At 42.7% G+C, this 14,968-nt stretch overlaps 1 protein-coding gene across 21 annotated transcripts in view; it reads left to right on the top strand.

The window, feature by feature from the left end:
* The window catches only part of LOC131425391 (sex determination protein fruitless), a 761,905-nt gene that overhangs the window by 377,207 nt on the left and 369,730 nt on the right, over positions 1–14,968 (top strand). The gene's annotated exons all lie outside the window — the stretch shown is intronic.

Genomic DNA, 14,968 nt, shown 5'->3' with positions numbered 1-14,968 from the left:
AGGATTTCAATCTGATGTTGCTATCATAATCAAATATCAATTTGTTCTAATTTTGATGTTAGACTTTACTCGGGTAGGTATTCCGTTACACTAATTAATTGAAAGTTTTACCTCCGGCAAGGCAATACAACGCGGACGCGAGTCTTAGGATTTGTCTTTAGAGAATCATGTTGATGTCTTGCCCGCAGCTCACTGTCAACACTTGTTCGTCACTTGTTCCAACTTAAAACGTCTCAGGCCATGTTTGACACTTTTTTTCATTATCCAATCTATTATCAACAAGATATCGATAGTTCCATTCGTGCTCACCCTTGACGGCTGATGACCCTTGAAACGCCGCCCCCCCACGGCACGCTCACTCGACAGCGCGCTGAAGGGTTTAACATGCTAATAGAAATTTATTCGTTTTCCAGTTTACGAGGGGAAAAAACTGCCACTCGACACTGGAGAACAGTGTAGAAACAGTTTTCCACCCTCGGATTTCAGTTTCATTCCAGCAGGTAGCTCTTCGCTCCTAATCGAAATGGTCGCTGAGCACGCAAACCTGCTTGGCTCATCGGTTCCGACAGGAAGGGAACAACGGCTTCCCGACTGGAAGTTGGCATGAGGTTATGTGACGAAGGAATTTCAATTGAAGCATTCAGCGTGGAACCCCCTCGCTTCACAGGAGGAGGGAGGCACACAGCCGTACGAGCAAAAGGAAGTGCCAGACTTGGCATGTGTCGAAATAAAAAGGCCAATAGTGAAAGTGGAGTTCATTTCATGCGGCCGTAGACTGTAAACATGGTTTCCTTCTTCTGGGTAAGTTAATGACGGCATTGTAACCCGTTTCCGGGTTCGATTTGCACAGAATATTCAAGCCATGTTCAGGCTCTACCCTCTGCGGGAGACGGTTAGGTTCTAACTAGCACTGCTGTTGCATATTAACACTAGATAGCTTAATTGGAGTGTTCAGCCACTCGCGTGCCCTTGAAGAGGGGGATCTTGAGTCGGTGCGTGAATCATTTGCGAGCAATCTGATGACCTCGGAAAATGCACGGCCGAGGATGTATGTCATTAGGAGTGCCACAGCTAGTTTGGTATGCGCGGCATGATAATAGTATTCAAGGCGTAGGTGACTTACATTAATTTTGAAAGGATGGAGTTGAATAGAGCTTGGCGCTCATTTCATAATTATATGTGCGTTTAAAGAGAGAGCCTTTTTATTTGCATACAAGTGCAGGCAAATATTTATATCTTGATTAGAGGAAATACATGGAAAATGTCTGTTCTGGAAGTTGTGCAGGCTTGAACCACCAGGCACTAGGAGAATGCATAAAATTATTCTCGAATGCCTGACGAACACCAAGTTATAATCTAATTAGTTCTATTATGAATCAGAACATTTGTTCGCATGCATTGCCGCCAAGGGATGTGCTCCCAACACAAATGCATTTAATAATTATCAAACGTGGTACAGAGTTTACGGCACGAATGGAACAAGACATTATTACTATTGCAGTGCAATTATTATTCCCAATTGAGTTTTCGAGCAAATTATAGGCATTACTATTATTGAAAATTTGCCAATTCAGAGACGAACCGAAAGAAAGTTTGTTTTTGTTCGTAAATTTATTTTATGCGTCTCCGATCCTGAAAACTAATCAGAGGAAATTCATCACATTACATTAGGTATGAATAAGTGTATGTTTTAACCGAATCTTGTTGTTCCTAGTTTGTTAGGTGGAGACTTGTCTGTTTCTTTATAATCCTTGGTGCTGTTCGAGGCATACTAATCGTTAAAAGTTATAGCTGATTGACCTTGCCTTCCAGTAAAAATTAGATAAAATAATTATTCTCATTTGTTAAATTAGAAGCACTGGGTTCACTAGTTGCTGAGACTGAACAGTTGTCTATATGACCTTTCCGTAATTTCAGCACAGGATTTGCCATATTTATTTATTTATTTATTTATTTCTTATTATTTTTACGTTTCGTCTTTGACTCATCAGTGCAGAGCAGTTCAAATTGAACTGCTTAGTGCTAAACTCGGCAGTTCAATTTGAACCGCTAAGCAGACGTAAAGTTTCTGCTACTTACAGAACACTTTTTGTTTTGCAACGAAGTGCAATGTCTTTTCTGACGTGCCGAACGAAAACGTGTTTTCGACTATTTCTGGCCGATGCAGGTATGGTCATTTAGGGGTTAGCCAAATTTTGTGCTAGGGCACATAACCGTTTTTATTATTTTTACGTTTCGTCTTTGACTCATCAGTGCAGAGCAGTTCAAATTGAACTGCTTAGTGCTAAACTCGGCAGTTCAATTTGAACCGCTAAGCAGACGTAAAGTTTCTGCTACTTACAGAACACTTTTTGTTTTGCAACGAAGTGCAATGTCTTTTCTGACGTGCCGAACGAAAACGTGTTTTCGACTATTTCTGGCCGATGCAGGTATGGTCATTTAGGGGTTAGCCAAATTTTGTGCTAGGGCACATAACCGTTTTTATTATTTTTACGTTTCGTCTTTGACTCATCAGTGCAGAGCAGTTCAAATTGAACTGCTTAGTGCTAAACTCGGCAGTTCAATTTGAACCGCTAAGCAGACGTAAAGTTTCTGCTACTTACAGAACACTTTTTGTTTTGCAACGAAGTGCAATGTCTTTTCTGACGTGCCGAACGTTTATTTCTGTTTATGTCCTTCGGATAAACGAATCTAAATGGACAGATTGGGTGACAAAAAGCCCATTTGAGTTGAGTCTTGTTTGTCATTCTCATACGGGCGTAAAAACCTATCTTTTAAAACAGTTACAGGAACAAAAACAAGAACAAACTTACCTTACCTAACAGCTATAGGCCTGGGGTGTCCTTTGCTGTATCAAGCATACGTCTCCACATAACTCGGTCCATGGCTGCTCTTCGCCAGCCACTCAAGGCACGGATGCTTCTGAGATCACCCTCCACTTGATCGATCCACCTTGCTCGCTGCGCTCCTCTTCTTCTTGTACCAGTCGGATTAGATTCAAGAACCATTTTCACTGGGCTGTCGTCCGACATCCTTATGACATGCCCAGCCCATCATAGACGTCCGATTTTAGCTGTTCGTACGATAGGTGGTTCTCCTAGCAGCAGTTGCAATTCGTGATTCATACGCCGTCTCCACGTTCCGTCTTCCATCTGCACTCCGCCATAGATGGTCCTCAGTACCTTTCTTTCGGAAACACTGAGGGCGCGTTGGTCCTCTGCCAACATAGTCCAGGTCTCGTGGCCATAAAGAACAACCGGTCTAATTAGCGTTTTGTAGATGGTCAATTTCGTGCGGTTGCGTACTTTTTTCGATCGGAGGGTTTTTCTGAGTCCAAAGTACGCACGATTCCCTGCCAAAATACGTCTATGAATTTCTCTACTGGTGTCTTTATCGGCGGTCACCAGTGAGCACAAATACACGAACTCGTCAACCACCTCGATATCGTCACCGTCTATCAACATTCGTAGTGGGAGGCGTAGTGTTTCTTCTCTAGAGCCTCTTCCTCTCATGTCGAGCCTCTTCCTCGACGCATTTATGGCCAGTCAGATACGCCTAGCTACAGCTTTCAGTCCGATGTAGGTTTCCGTCATCTTCTCAAGGTTACGTGTCACAATATCAATATCGTCAGAGAAGCCAAAAAGTTGTACGGACTTTCGGAAGATCGTGCCACTCGTGTCGATCCTCGCTCTTCGAATCACATCTTCCAGAGCAATATTGAACAAGATACAAGAAAGTCCATCACCTTGACGTAGTCCTCTCCGAGATTCGAAGGGAATCGAGAGCGTCCCAGATACTCGGACGTAACACATCACTCTATCCATCGTTGCTTTGACCAATCGCGTCAGTTTATCCGGGAAACCGTATTCGTGCATTAACTGCCATAGCTGTTCTCGATCGATTGTGTCGTATGCCGCTTTGAAGTCAATGAATAGGTGATGCGTGGGTACGTTGTATTCACGACACTTCTGGAGTACTTGTCTTATCGCGAATATGTGATCCGTAGTGACGCGTGCTCCAGTAAATCCCGCTTGGTACGGCCTTACGAATTCCTTAGCTATTGGTGATAGACGACGGCAAAGGATTTGGGAGAGTACCTTGTAGGCGGCGTTCAGCAATGTGATTGCGCGGTAATTGCAAGAGTCTAGCTTATCGCCCTTTTTGTAGACGGGACATACCACTCCATCCATCCATTCCTGCGGTAGAATCTCCTCCTCCCAAATCCTAGAAATCATCCAGTGCAGCGCTCTAGCCAGTGCCGCTCCTCCATGTTTGAGCAGCTCGCCTGGCAACTGGTCATTGCCCGAGGCTTTGTTGTTCCTCAGCTTGCCGATCTCCTCAATTATCTCCGACAGATCAGGGGCTGGGAATCTGTCGTCGGCTGAGCATGCACCCAGATTGATTCCTGTACCGTTCTTTGTATCTTGTGCTTCGCCATTCAGATGCTCGTCGTAGTACTGCTTCCACCTGTCGATCACCTCACGTTCGTTCGTGAGAAGGTTACCACTGGTATCTCTGCACATTTCGACCTGTGGCGTGTAGCCTTTACGTGAGCGGTTCACCTTTTCATAGAACTTCCGTGTGTCATTTGCGCGGTACAGCTGTTCCATCGCTTCGCGATCTTGGTCTTCCTGGTGGCGCTTTTTCCTCCGGAAAACAGTGTTCTGTCTGTTCCGTGCCTGTCTGTATCGTTCCTCGTTCACCCTCGTGCGGTGTTGCAGCATCCTCGCCCTTGCTGCATTCTTCTCTTCGACCAACTGCTGACATTCGCCGTCAAACCAGTCATTTCCTCGATTCGATAACCTCGTACCTAGAACGGTTGTAGCAGTGCTACTCACGGCGGACCTTATGTTCCTCCAGCTGTCTTCAAGAGTCGCCGCGTCAAGCTGCTTTTCCGTTGATAGCACTAACTACAGTTGTTGCGCGTATTCCTCTGCAGTACGAATGCTACGTAGCTGCTTGAGATTGAGTCTCGGCGTTCCTGTGCGACGAGTATTGTGCACCGTCGCAGCGCACACAAACCGCGACAAGGTAGTGGTCAGAATCAATGTTGGCACTGCGGTAAGTGCGGACATTGATGACGTCGGAGAAGAATCGCCCGTCGTTGAGAACGTGGTCGATTTGATTTTCCGTATGTTGATCAGGTGATCTCCAGGTGGCTTTGTGGATATCTTTGCGGGGAAAGAAGGTGCTTCGAACTACCATTCCTCGGGAGGCTGCAAAGTTTACGCATCGTTGACCGTTGTCGTTTGTTACCGCGTGCAGGCTCTCCAGCCCGATCACGGGCCTGTACATTGCCTCCCGGCCTACCTGAGCATTCATGTCGCCGATGACGAGTTTTACATCCCGCCGTGGACAGCTGTCGTAGGTTCGTTACAGCTGCGTGTAGAATGCTTCCATCTCGTCATCGGTTCTCGTCTCATGTGGGCAGTGTACGTTGATGATGCTGTAATTGAAGAAACGGCCCTTGATCTTCAATACGCACATTCTATCACTGATTGGCTGCCACCCAATCACGCACTGGCGCATCTTGCCCAACACTACGAATCCCGTTCCTAGAACGTTGGTTGTGCCGCAGCTCTGGTAGAAGGTAGCCGCTCGATGCCCACTTTTCCACACCTTCTGTCCCGTCCAAAAAAGTTCCTGCAGTGCTACGACATCGAAGCCCCGGATTTGAAGCTCATCACGCAGCATTCGGTCGTATCCTGGGAAGCCAAGCGATTTGCAGTTCCATGTGCCAAGCTTCCAATCGTAGTCCTTTGTTCGTTGCGTAGGTCTTTGCCGATTATTCCGAGTCGTATTTCCTTCTTGATCGTTCGTAACATATGTTTTCCGGGCGGCTTGTTAGGCTTGCACCCGCCTCCTGTCTCGCCGGAGGGCCATCGTGTCAGCACTGTTTAGAGTCCCACACTGACACAAGGACGGTAATCAGCCGCTCCTAACATGGAGAACAGACGCTGTTTCGAGCCGCCCCAACATGTGGTACAGACGCTCGGGTAGGCTCGCTCTCTGTAAAGAGCAGGCAAGTCCCCCTTCCCTGTCAGCATACGACCAAGGTCCCACCGGGGTTGGTTACCCGATCTTTCCTATGGTTGCTCATACTACAGCCGGCACCGCGGGGAGGTAGGGATATGAGTTACTGGACAAGAGGCTAAGAACCACATTGGGGCCTAAATTGCGCATTGTCCAATCGTTTACCAGCCAAAAAAACAAGAACAAAACAACTACAATAATCTTAAAACTGCTTATGTAGTTAGTTACATACATAAATAACATACATAAAAAATACATATTGTAAAACATTGTCAAAACGTAATGGCACATCGTTTAATTTTACTATCAAAGCGACTAGATGATTCACCAAACTCGAAGTAATCTTCGACTGCAGTGAACGTTCGAATACAAGCGGCTATCGGTTCATTATATCCGAAAAGAGTCCTGTGGAATCTGTGCTGAAGCAGAGTTGCATTTCGCAATGTTCTACTCGGTGTCCGAAAACTCATTTCACAACGTAACTCAGGTGCATCAATCTCTCCGTTAATCAATTTTGCGACGAACAATGCTTGCTGAATTTTTCGGCGACGTTGCAAAGTATCGATTCCAATTAGTTTACATCTATCAGGATAGGGTGGCAGATTTGCTGGATCTTGCCACGGCAGGTGTCGCAGTGCCAAACGAACGAAGCGTTTTTGAACACGTTCAATTCGCATGCACCACGAAATTTGATGAGGAAACCAAACGACTGACGCGGTCTCAAGGATTGGCCGAACCAGTGAACAGTACAAAGCCTTCAAACAATGTGGATCTTTGAATTCCTTATTGATTTTAGAAATGAATCCCAATTGACGTAACGCTTTCGTGATTATTAATGATCGATGTGAATCGAATGTCAATTTTTTATCCATTTGTATTCCCAAATCATTCACCAGGTTCACTCTAGTCAGGACTGAACCACCAATACAGTAGTCGAATTTAACAGGATGCATATTACGATGAAACGTCATCACCTGACACTTTGGAACGTTGATAAAAAGTTTATTCACGCAGCACCAATCGACGAAGAGTTGCAGTTGATGCTGTAATCGGCCACAATCCTCCACAGTTCGAACTACGACATACAATTTTAAGTCGTCTGCATATAGCAGTTTGAAACCAACTCCCAGAGTCAATGAAACATCATTGAAGAACAGTGTGAATAGCAATGGTCCCAAATTACTACCTTGTGGAACTCCAGAACTATTCGAAAATTGCGATGACGTACAATTATCCAATTTTACTCGTAAAATCCTACCAGAAAGATACGAGTTTAACCATGACACAAGCTGAGCAGAAAACTCGAGATGAGACAATTTGCAAAACAGTATTTTATGGTCAATTTTTTCAAAAGCAGCTTTTACATCCATATAGATTACATCCATCTGTGCCTTAGTCTCCATGCAAGCGATGCACTTTGACGTAAACGTCATTAAATTAGTTGTAACTGATCGTCCTGGCATAAACCCATGTTGGTCGAATGAGATGTAGTTCCTTGCACGATCTATGATAGCCTCGCTGACGATAATTTCAAAATGTTTTGAAGAAGCAGAGAGACTGGTTATCCCGCGATAATTTGCCACATTTCTTCGATCCCCATTCTTGAATACGGGGCACATGAATGATTTCTTCCATACAAGTGGAAATTTTACTAGTTCAAACGATCGATTGAAAATAGTGCTAAGCGGTCCACTTCTATTAACACTGTCCGCCAGATTTTCTCCCCTGACGACTGGCAAGAGTTTGGCAACAATATAACAGCTGTTCCTTGCAGGGAATTCCGCCAAGCGGTTATTAACGGTTCTATTTCGACCGGATGTGAGGCTAATTTTGTCATTTTCAAAACAAATGTTTTGAAAACAATTTCGTTTGGTAATTTTTCAATGCTTCTTAATGAAAAAAGTACTAAAATACTATAAAAGCTCGGCAATAGCTTCAAAAGTGTTATCCGGACTATGCTCCATCAAAAAGAACCATTTGTTATTGGTTTGCTGATTTTAAACGTGGTCGTATAGACACCGATGATGCTGAACGTTCTGGTCGTCCAGTCCAGAGAAGGTTACTCCAGAAAACATGAAATTATTTATTTATTTATTTATTTGAAATATTGTTCACAAGTTGGTTGTATCAATCGTAAATTGATATTTCGTGAGATAGCTGAGGCCGTAAAGTTATCTGAAGACAGTGTTATAGCATTGTTTGGTAATGAATAAATAGATAAAGCAACAAATCCGATTTTTTACGTCGATGTGTGACAATGGATGAAACATGGATCATTCACTCAACCTTAGAATCAAAAGGATCATCCTTTGTGTGGACTGCAGCCGGTGAATCACGTCCGAAGCATCCAAAGGCACACCAGGCTTCTTGGAAGGTTATTGCTTCAGTATTTTGGGATGCACATGGTATAATCTTCATTGACTATCTTGGGAAAGGAAAAACAATCAATTGCGAACACTCCATGCGATAATTTGAATACAAAAATCAAAGAAAAACGACATTACTCGTCGGTGAAAATAACATTAATAAGTTGATGATAACGATGGTTCAAGAAAATAATAGGATTGAACATCGATTGTTAAAATATTATAGTAACAAAAATTGTTGCTTGAGTAAGCTGTGCAGAGAAGCATTTTGAAGTAGTATTTTTTAATCAATTTTGTCAAATTCAGCCTTCAGAACCGCGTAGATCCCATTCATTTGTGCCTTATTTTCCAGGCAAGCGATACATTTAGATGTGAATGTTATAAAAATTGTTGTAACGGATCTTTCTGGTATGAATCCATGTTGGTCGAATGAGATGTAATTTTTTGCTCGGTTCAGTATTGCTCTACTGACAATAATTTCGGAAAATTTCGAACAAGCAGAGAGACTGTTTATCCCATGATAATTCGCCACGTTCGTTGCACCATTCTTGAAAACAGGACACAAAAATGATTGCTTCCATCAGTGTAGTAAAACTTCATTCAATTCAATTGAAAACGAATGTGAAACACATTGACGATCTCTCTAATGCAGTAAACTTCACTCTCTGAAACACACAATGTTTGTTGACGTACCGAACGGGTAGCATTCAGTTCATCACTCGTTTCTCTTCAATCGAGGCTCAGTTTAACCACCGTCAATTGATCTGTTGAAGTAACAAACTATCTCTTTCAATGGTGTGAGAGCGGTGTTCAAATGAGGTTTATGTAAACATTCGAATTGGTTCAAGATAATAGATGAAAAACAAAACAGATAGCTGAAATATCAATAAGAGAATACATATAAATGAATAGTTTCCTCCTTCAGTTTTCTTTTTGCCTTTCTCATGTAGAAAGGTTATGCAATCACTTGAAAAAGCGACTAGTGAAAATTGGCCCAGAGAACCAAGTGTCATATACCATTCGACTCAGTTCATCGAGCTGAGCAATTACTGTGTGTGTTTGTTTGCGTGTGTGTGTATGTGCCAAATAATCTCACTAGGTTTTCTCGGAGATGGTTGAACCGATTTTGACAAACTTAGATTCAAATGAAAGGTCTCGTGGTCCCATACGGAATTTCATCCGGATCCGACTTCCGGTTCCGGAGTTATAGGGTAAAGTGTGTTCAATATTGTACACCGTCACTTAAATCGGCGAAGCAAAAAACGTGAAAATTTTTCTAAACTGGTTTCAAAACTACACAAATCGATAGTCATTATGAGTAGGCAACTAAACAAACCGATTCCGGCTATCCTGGTTCCCGGTATCGATCTCACTCATTTTTCTCAGCGATGGTTTGGACTCTAAACCGTTATTCCCAAACTTAGGGTCAATTGAAAGGTCTTACGGTTCTGTCAAAAAATTACTGCATATTTTCGGATGCAACAAATATTTAAATCGTAATTTAGAGTGCGTACTAGTAGAGTTTGTAAGTCATGTTAGTTGGTGGCCGTACGAACCGACTTTGATTATACCGGTTCTCAGGTTCCGGTGCCGGAAGTGCATAGCACATGGATCAATAAGTCCCGAGACTAACAATGGAAACAACATTTTTTTTTGCAATTTTTTTTGTTATTCACCAACATAATCACCTTTTAGGGTGATACAATGGTTCCAACGTTTTCCCAATTTTTCAATACCATGTTTATGAAAAAAATTATCTTTCGCTTCAAAATAAGCTTCAGTTTCAGCGATGACCTCCTCATTTGAGCCAAATCTTTTTTCCTGGAGCATTTTTCTAAGATCAGCAAAGAGCCAGTAGTCACTGGGGGCTTAATCTGGCGAGTATGGGGGGTGGGGAAGCAGATCAAAGCCCAATTCGTTCAATTTCGCCATTGTTTTCATCGACTTGTGGCAGGGTGCATTGTTGCTGTTTTTGTTCCATCGAAAGCAATCGCGGCACCCATTATAATTTTTGTCACTTCACTCACATTTCCCTGTGTAACGGCTTCCACAGGTCTACCAGAGCGTTCCGCGTCATTTGTGTCGGTACGACCACGTTTAAACTCGGCGAACCACCGACAAATCGTTGCTTTTGATGGACAAGAGCCCGGATAACATTTTTCAATCCATTGTTTCGCTTGCACGGTGTTTTTACCCATTAAAAAACCTGTTTTAATCCACCTAGTGGTGTAATGATGCCTTTCTCATGTACATATAATATTGTGGTATTCTATTCAAAAATTTTCTCTTCGATTTTTGAAAGAAACCGAGTGATTGTTTATGCATAATATACAGAATAAAACAGTGCTTTGATTGCGTAAGCCATCCTTAAGAGAACGAAATGGGTTCACTATTATATGCACTTCCGGCACCGGAACCCGAGAACCGGTATAATCAAAGTCGGTTCGTACGGCCACCAACTAACATGACACACAAACTCTTCTAGTACGCACTCCAAATTACGATTCAAATGTTTGTTGCATCCGAAAATATTTTAAGTGACGGTGTACAATATTGAACACACTTTACCCTATAATTCCGGAACCGGAAGTCGGATCCGGATGAAATTCAGGAATTCCGTATGGGACCGGAAGACCTTTCATTTGAATCTAAGTTTGTGGAAATCGGTCAAACCATCGCTGAGAAAAGTGAGTGAGATCCATTTTGGTACATATGACCACTATTTCTGGTACTTCCGGAACCGGATACCGGGAACCAGGATAGCCGGAATCGGTTTGTTTAGTTGCCTACTAATAATGACTATCGATTTGTATAGTTTTGAAACCAGTTTAGAAAAATTTTCACGTATTTTGCTTCGCCGATTTAAGTGACGGTGTACAATATTGAACACACTTTACCCTATAATTCCGGAACCGGAAGTCGGATCCGGATGAAATTCAGGAATTCCGTATGGGACCACGAGACCTTTCATTTGAATCTTAGTTTGTCAAAATCGGTTCAGCCATCTCCGAGAAAACCTAGTGAGATTATTTGACACATACACACACACACACACACACACACACACACACACACACACACACACACACACACACACACACACACACACACACACACACACACACACACACACACACACACACACACACACACACACACACACACACACACACACACACACACACACACACACACACACACACACACACACACACACACACACACACACACACACACACACACACACACACACACACACACACACACACACACACACAGACATTGCTCAGCTCGATGAACTGAGTCGAATGGTATATGACACTTGGCCCTCCGGGCCAATTTTCACTAGTCGGTTTTTCAAGTGATTGCATAACCTTTCTATATGAGAAAGGCAAAACAATGTTTTATCAAAACACGAAACTCGGTTTTTTCCATTTTTTAAACAAACTACAAAACGACTTCACTCCAACCTCGATTGCTCAGCTGTTTCTGGTCGGATCGACTTAAAATTTTGACCCGTTTCAAGCAAAGGTTAGTACTCTAGAAAGACGTGGTGGCTGGTTTACTACGAGCGCCATCTCTGCTTTAGTCTCGGGACTTATTGATCCATGTGTTATAATAGTGAACCCACTTCATTTTCTTAAGGATGACCTACGCAATCAAAGCACTGTTTTATTCTGTATGTTATACTAGTTAATGCAAAAACAATCTCTTGGTTTCTTTCAAAAATCGAAGAGAAAGGCATCATTACACCACTAGGTGGATTAAAACAGGTTTTAATACTTTATTCCATTTATAATTATATTCATTCGAACTTGCTCACTACCAACAGCGAAGACAATGAAGCAGCTAGACTACTTGGTTTCAAATGCAAAAAGCAAACAAAACATCAAATGACTAGGTAAGATTGTTCAACTGACGATGAATTCTGGGAGCTTCACTTAAAAAGGGCAGCAAAAGTCTAATGAATTTGTATCGATATGCTGATGGTCAGTGGCCAAAAAAATTTTTCAATCTGATATTCGATTGAAGATGAAATTTTACCGCACTGGCTTCCATACATGCTGAAATTTTCCTTGCTCGAATGGTCGATTAAAGATGGTGCTCGAGTAGTAATGCAACGACCATACAATCTTACTGATGCTAAGCATCATTTTAGATCGGGATTCGTTTCAAAGTCAACAGGTTCATAATCTGGACCACCGATACCGGTAACAGTAGATAAATCAATCGAAAAATCACTGCTCAATTCCCGGTTAACTTTCGTCACGCCCCTGTAGTAGAGAAACCATCGCACATTCTGTAATTAAAATCGACATGAAACGTGTAGCTAGTTTGCACTTCCAGTCTTTATTGACTGATAATCTATCCCACATGAATCGCTAACCGTTAACCGGTAGAGGAAGAGAGTGTGTGCAGGCCAACCGGAAACACCGAATGCCCACCTACCTACCTCCCTCCCATGAGCCATCGTCGGTTGTGTCCTGCAATCGAATGCACTTGCCATATCATCAAAACAAATGTAATCCTTGCACGCAAATCACGAGCACATCATGAGCCGCACAGCCGCACGTGCCCGGAAAGGATATCGTTTCCTAATCTAGCAAACTGTCCGTTTCGATTTTCCGTTTTCAGCCAGCCAACGATTTGTTGGAAGTAGTCACTGTTTACATGTCAATTTAGCGAAAACACATTCATCTCCTCCTGTAGAGTTGGTCCGGTCTAACCATCGCGAACAAATGGACCGATGCCGGATACACAGTCGAGGCGAACGAAAACAAAAAATACAAGCGAGTTCTGTTAATTTGGGTCACTTTGTCGTGTAATTAGACCATAGGCAGTCAGTCATTCCGGGTGACGTTTGTGACGGGTATGTGCAATTCACTCTCGCTCGCACGCTTCTCCATCGAATCCAGAAACCTATTGGGGATGTCTGATTTTGCTTTGCACTCCATAAACACAAACAGAAAAATAGATCAAAGGATTGCACATTGAATTATCGATGTATTATATTCATGGACACACGGAGAGCTTCCCCTCTCACTATCTGAAACCTGAACATCCCACCGTACCGTCCGAAGAGCTTGAATTGTAATCCTGGCAATGGACTGTCCGGATTTCAGTGCAGTCTGCCATCACCTCGCTTCCACACGTGGGCACTGGTGCACACCAAACACAGAAAAGGAAGCCACAGTGAAACAACATCCTGATGTTGTTGTTGTTGTTGTTGTTGCTGGCTCTGCTGTATGTTTGTATGTGTGTGTGTATGTGTATTGGAGCAAAAACAAGCCAACAGATCTCCAGGCGACATCCATCAATCCGAATTTCTGTTTTATTCCGGAGATTGCATGGAAAATAGTAAGCTTTTACGAATAAATAAAAATGGATGCATTCGAAGGCCAAATAGATCACCGAAGCATAGGAGAATTTTTATTTTAAATTTAATGGCTTTAAGTTTTGTTTTTCAGAAACGATTTCGAAAGAATGCGATCCTTCGATAGACAGTTTCAAAGTTGTTTGCAATCGTGGTGCTAAAAATGATTGATGCCGAACGAAACAACGATGTCACCTTCATAAAGAACAAACACCTGACTTAACATAGCTAAAATATAACGATTATTGTGAACAACCGACTCTATAACCATCAAAAAAGCTGCCCTCAAAGACTCGATGCACTGTCTGATGTAATGCGATCGGGTTCTGTTGCCTCGCTCCTCCGATTTATACGCATAGTAGGTAAAGGTTTGTGTGCGTTTCGACCCGACAAATTTACACGCCGGGACATCCTTCGTCCGGACATCCGACGCAACAATTAACCCATTCACGCTAGTTGATGTTTGTGAAAACATCGCATGTTGAGTGGAAAGGCGTCTGCTGCCGTCTCCATCTTCTGCTCTGTTCTGCTCAACTCCACAGGAATATGTCCGATTCGTCGCTCTTTCGTCGACGCAATGGATGGGTTGAATGGAGGCCCAGGACACTACAAAACCGTTCTAATGGTGTCGTTAGCTTGCCACTAAGCACTTTAGATGTGCGTTTTTCTCCTGTCTGAGTACCGGCGTTGCGAGGCGAGTTTGTACAATAGCCTGCAGGGAGGGATCCGGTAAACGCATTTTATCACTCACGTTCTGCAACGGAAAGGAAGAAATCAGAAATTTCTGCATTTTCTTTTTGTATGTTGTATCTAGTTTGTTTCTGGGTACTTTCGTTTAAGGTAGCGCTTCGCCGTGGTCAGGTCAAAGCGAGACAACTCACTGCTTCCTCTTGCTTTGTCGCCGAAATTTCACCCTAAATTGCAAATTTCTCCAATACTAACCCGATTCACGAAAAATCAAAAACATACGATTGTAGGTAAATGATTTTACTTTGCATTTGGCGAAAAATATCTGTTAGAAAACTTTTCTTTCGCGAGATTTCGTGCGTGTTTTGTTAAACATTTTGTTTTCTTTTTTCCTTTTCTCGCTATAAACAACTCGCATATGTAGGGATGTGCTACGTTTTCAACAAAGCGTCAAAGCTAGTAGCGATGAAAATCATTACTGATTTCTGGTTCTACTGAAACATGAATA

The sequence above is a fragment of the Malaya genurostris genome, chromosome 1 (assembly GCF_030247185.1).
Source record: "Malaya genurostris strain Urasoe2022 chromosome 1, Malgen_1.1, whole genome shotgun sequence".
NCBI lineage: Eukaryota > Metazoa > Arthropoda > Insecta > Diptera > Culicidae > Malaya > Malaya genurostris.
The sequence above is the reverse complement of the archived record's forward strand: the minus strand, read 5'-3'. Positions and strand labels throughout refer to the sequence as shown.